Genomic DNA, 6,229 nt, shown 5'->3' with positions numbered 1-6,229 from the left:
GGGTATTTGATTCCCCCTTTTAAGAAGGAATGAAATGTCTACCTTTTGGTCTTCCTTCTTCTTGAGCTGCTTCTTTTTTATGTGCAAGAAATATGTTCCTGCCTCTAAAGCATCATCCCTGTCTCAGTTTTGCAGTGCTTCTTCATCTGAAAAGAGGATGATTCACTTTGGGAATTCGTTTCTGATGGAGAATGAGGACGTACTTATTACAGTTTGTGGGGCCACCCACACTTAAGAATTGCTATGGCAGGAACAGTTCTCATTTGGCCAACTAAGATTGTCTGAAAAATATAAGCTTTAAACATTTGAAAAGAATATCACACATGATATCCAATATACTCTGTGGTCATAGAAATATAATACTAGCAATATTACTTATTATCATTCTGTTGCCATCAAGAGCTGCAGAGAGTCTTCTTTTCAGTAAAAGTTTGAGAGTCAAGCAGTAAAATTGTTACTGTTCCTTGCCAAATAGTAGACCTTATAGTTTATTCTCAATTCCTTGTTTGCCCATCTATATGATTGATGTCAAGAAAGGCATGAAAATAGTGGACAATCAGTTGTCTCTGTGTTGTGTTACACATCTCTTCTATATTCCCAATGAAATATATTCACCTAACAGATTTTCTTGTCCCCATTTAACAATCACCTCTGACTTGTCAGTATGTCTTCAATAACACCATCTTCATGATAATTACTTCTATTTGGTATATCATGTGTGTTTATGCATTTATACTGCTCTGTCTAAATTTTTATCTTGAAATCACAAAATATTATTCAGTTGAATTTGCTGCATATAATCTGGTGTTTCTATGTACCCTTTGTAATTTTATTCTCTTCAAATTCTGCTCCTTGTGGATCATTATACAGGGAAATGAGTAGCTCAATTTCAGGTGGTCATTTGAGGTAAACCATTATTCAACAGACCAAAGCAGCAATAGCAGTATTGTATTACTTAGAAGTATTAGAGGAAGAAGTGTGCATATATCTTAGAATAATAGATTTACCAGCTTCTCTGGTAAAGATGAGTATATGTATGTGTAAGTGTGAATGTAGCTATTGAGGTGAAAGATATAGAAACAGAGAAGATGGGAAAATAAGGAAGGTAGCAAGATACAATTTATTATGCTGCACAGCATTACTTAAAGACTTCTCTTTTGTAGTATGTTTGTACAAGAAAAACATGAGCACATTTGGTCTTATTATATGTACGTGGGAGATACTATGCTTTCTTTTATATGTATGAAGACCTAGAGCATTTGTGCAAGTCAAAAGTTGGAAATGATTTCAGCTTGAGAATTGCTTAAGGACATGGGTTTATAGATGGGACACTTTCACATACAGAATGCAGAAACGTAGACAGTCACATGTTTTCCACTAATTTTACTTTGAATTCTTCTGTCATTTTCAATAGTGATATTGTTAAAACTGCTAAGAACTCTGATAGCTTTAAACAATGGTGGCTAAAATATTATTTATTAACTAAAAAATATTTTTTCTAAACTATGTTCTATCATAGCATGGCATATGAAAATTTTACCTTAAATTTTTAAAGGAAAGTAAAAAAAGTAACACAAAAATATTTTAACTATATACAGTAGTTTAAATTAAGTAGGTATGGTATGTTGTATAGAAATCAATTTTGACGTGACTACACTTATGTAAATATCATGTGTGTTGGATTAAAAGTAAAGTGACATGTCAACAATATGCTGTTAGATTTGTAGAGATTATTCATGTTGTTAATATTTATATTTCACTAAGAATGAGAGTATTGAAATATTTGTTTCATTTAGAGTATTACACCTATATTGCTGAAATTTTTATCATACATTAAACTTGTTCAGATAAAAATTTTTTGATAACTTGACCATGGTACTCTTTATAGTTTGAACACATTCATCAGTGTGTGATTAAAGTTAAGTTTTTCTATTGAATGAGCTGATTTTTCCATGAGGTGGATTCTCATTTTTCTTACTGTTTATGATGATATTCTTTCCTTTCATTGCTGTATAGTTATTAATATTTTATGAGTAGAAATTTTGGCATTTATAAATGAGAGAAAAGGCAAAAGTTTAGTAATTTAGGGAAAGTTAAGAACAAACCAGATGAAGATGATGCTTTCTCAATTTGTATCTCTGCAGAGCACATCCAATATAACATCATCTTTATGATGACTTTTATCCGCATATCCTGTTAATCATTGCCAAAATTGTTGATCATGCCCCTAAGATTTTGAGCACATTTAGACTGTGTAGCCTTCCTTCCTTTCTCTGCATTGGCATAGGTGGTAAGGCAATAGCATGAGGAAAGAATGGATTTAGTGAAATGAATGTTGTATCGTGAAGGTTTTCCTTGTTCTGAAGGAGAACAAATGTTCTAGGAAATTTCATACTTGTATTTTACAACTCTGGATCATGGGGGCAGTGTATCTTATAAAGCTGAACAAGGAGGCATGTTTACATTATCTCAAGGAACAGGTAGGCAGATTTAACTAAGGTGAACTCAAAGGTAACCAAAGAAAAATATTCTCCAAGAAAAATACCTCTCCAAGGTATTCCTTTCCTTGCCATTCATATAGACAATGTTTCCTTTTCCTTCTTAGATTCTCCATTTAACTCTAGGATATGTACTCAGTATGAACTGTTTGACCTAGAAGCTTCAGATGAGAGAAATATTTGACATCTGCCTTTTTGGGTCTCTGTTACCTCATTCAATTTGAGTATTTTACATTTTTATTTGTTTAACTGAAATTTTCAAATTGTATATCTACCCACTGCTATTATCTAGTCATATGTTAAATCATAGTTCAGTTCTTTCAACTTCTTAGGTATTATGAAGATAATGGTAGTAAACATGGACTGGCAAGAATCTGCAGAATATCATATTGAGTTATTTAGGTATAATAAAAAACTAGTATTGCTTAAGCATATGGTTAATATATTTTATCATGATTATATATATATATGTATATATACATATATATATGTATATTCACCTTACATCTTTTTGTAGCCTCCCTCCTGGTAAATAAATATATACATATATCTTTTGACAAAATTTTTAGATAGATCCTGGTTATGTAGTCTGTGAGTTCGTGGATTATAATATGACTCTCTACTATACACATATACTGGAACATAACCCAATTATTATTATAAATGCTTTTTCCACCACCTAGTAGGAGCAGAAGAATAGACATCATGAGTTTGGGGAAAACTGAGAAAGTGGGGGTGGGAGTGGTACATGATCTAGTGAATCAAATAAGCAGAGCTGATAAAAGTTCAAGAAACTGAAGTGGCAATCTTGGAGACAATATATATCTTTGCAAGGTACTCTGCATGCAGCCTGCGAATGTTTAAATTGGGGTTTTATGATATTTCTAAAAGTGGGAGTGCAGGTACCTCTCACTCATTTGCCTCCTCTTGGAACACTTTTGTTCCTGATATTTTGACTCATCCAGCCTGGATAGGTGGGCTTGTGCATGATGTAATTGCTTCTTGGTTTTTCTGGGTTCAGTTAGTATCACTCAGATGCCTGCATCTTCTTTAGTTAAAATGGAGAAGAAGAGATTTGGGGTAGTGGGGAGTTAGGAGGGGCTTGGAAGAGTAAAAGGAAGGTAGTTGGGCTAGTAATGTATTATATGAGAGAGAAATAAATTAAAAAAAAAACATTTAAAAGGAAGTAAAGGGGAAATTCCTGCATCTGCATCATATTTTTCTCTATGTACTACTTGTAATTGTTCAAGAGCAAAATGATACCAATTTATATATAAATGCTGCCTTTGTTTTATATATATATTTTACCTGGAAGATTAAGTACAGACATAGATTAGCAGAAATAATATTATTGATTATTGTTTTATTTTAAAAGTAGATACAGTAGTTGCATCAGTTCAGTCCTCCTAACTTCATCCCTCTCCAATTCTTGCCATGCCCATATCCCAGTATCAATCATGACATCTATTTAAAAGTATACGTGTGTGTGTATAAGAGACGGAGACAGAGACAGAAAGAGAAGACCTACATATTAACATATACCAAAACATCATCTTAGGATTCTTTGTAACTATATAAATTTTAGGGATCTTAAACATATATGAAGTATATATAAAGCAGGGATCCTATTTCAGTTGGATAACCTGAGAAACAGCAATCTGTAAAAAAAGTATTTACTCCATTTCCGTTAGGTGTCAATATTTGTCTAGAGTTATTCATCTATGTTTGGGATATTTGGAGATTTTTCTCTACTTGGTGATGTTGTTGTCATTCCACATGTTTTTTTTTTTATTTGGGTAACATGTTAAGAATTGACTCCCCTTGCTTGGTTAGAAACACACCAAAATATTTTATATTATTTGTGACTATTTTAAAGGGTGTCATTTCTTTCTTAGCCCATTTATCCTTTGAGTTGAGGAAGTCTACTAATTTATTTGAGTTACTTTTATATACTGCCACATTGCTGAAGTTGTTCATCAGATGTAGGAGTTCTCTGGTGGAATTTTTTGTGGTCATGTAAGTATACTATCATATCTTCTGCAAATAGTGATATCTTAAAATTTTCCTTCCCAATATGTATCCCTTTGACCTCGATTTGGTGTCTAAATGTTCTAGGTAGAACTTTGAGTCTGATATTGAATAGATAAGGAGAAAGTGGGCAGCCATGTTTAGTCCCTGATTTTAGTTGGATTGTTTCAATTTCTTTCCATTTTGATTGATGTTGGGTATTGGTTTACTATATATGACTTTTATTATGGTTAGAATAAAATTTTGAATTCCTGATTTTTCCAAGACTTTTGATATGGAGGGGTGTATTTTTTCACAGGTTTTTAGCATCTAATGAGATGATAATATGGTTTATTTCTTTGAGTTTGTTTACATAGTACATTACATTCATGGATTTATATTGACCCACCCTTGTATCACTGAAATGACACCATGGTGCAGGAACATTTTGATATGTTCTTGGATTCATATTATGAGAATTTTATTGAGTATTTTTGCATTAATATTCTTAAGGGCATCACCCTGAGCACAGGACCCTAGTAGAACAGTTACAGGAAGGACTTATTTATTTACACTTCAATTGTTGTGCTCCTACCTGGTTTCCCCTCAAAAATAAAACTATTCCCTCCCTCTCCCCTATGATTCAATGAAGGTGTCACCCACTCCCTCTTCACTACCATAGCATTTCCCTATGCTGGGACATAAAACCTCCAGAGGAACAAGGACCTGCATTCTCATTAATGCCAGAAAAGGCAATCTTCTGCTATACATGCAGCTGGAGCCATGGTTCACTCCATGTGTACTCTTTGGTTAGTAGTTTAGTCCCTTGGAGCTCTGGGTGTCTAGTTGGCTAATATTGCTGTTCTTCCTTTGGGTTTGCAAACACCTTCAGCTCCTTCAGTCTTTTCCTCTAACTTCTGCATTGTGGTCCACATGCTCAGTCCAATGTTTGGCAGCTAGCATCTGCTTTTGGATTGGTCAGGTTTCGGCAGACCATATCAGTGTGATAGCTATACTAGGCTCCTGTCAGCAAGCACTTCTTGATATAAGCAATAGTGCCTGGGTCTGGTGTCTAAAGATTGGATATATTCCTAGGTGGGGCTGTCTATGAATGGACTATTCTTCAGTCTCTGCTCTACTCTTTGTCCCTGCATTTCCTTTAGATAGAAGCAATTCTGGATTAATATTTTTGAGATTTGTGAGTGGCCCCATATGTCAACCTGAGGCTATGTCTAACCTCTGGCTATGATCACTAATGGTTCTCTCCCCTTTGTTGGTTATTTCACCTAATGGCAACCTTGTTGGCAACCTTATTCGCAACCTTGTAATTCTGGGCTAATCAAACCTTTCTTTAAATGTCTCTAATAAAGAGCAAACAGCAGGAAAATACATCCTGGATCAGTTGAAAAAACTTCCATTATTAGTGGTTAATGGGTTTTTTAACTATATTAAATTAAACTTGTATTGAGAGGCAGAAAGTCAGAAAGTCATCATGAGCATTCATTGCATTGCAGTTTTCAAACTCTTATACTCTTTTCACTCTTATCTTCAATCTGATTCAGGGTCTAGTGAGTTGTGACTACAGGAACATCAATAAGCATGGCATATAATTACTTTAATGTATTTGGGTTGTTTTTTTTTTTGTTAAAATTTGGAAAAAAATTTAGAAAGGTAGCCTAACATTTACTTTGATAATATACAATAAAGTATTTTCAAATATATTC

The sequence above is a fragment of the Mastomys coucha genome, unplaced genomic scaffold (genome assembly GCF_008632895.1).
Source record: "Mastomys coucha isolate ucsf_1 unplaced genomic scaffold, UCSF_Mcou_1 pScaffold21, whole genome shotgun sequence".
NCBI lineage: Eukaryota > Metazoa > Chordata > Mammalia > Rodentia > Muridae > Mastomys > Mastomys coucha.
The sequence above is the reverse complement of the archived record's forward strand: the minus strand, read 5'-3'. Positions refer to the sequence as shown.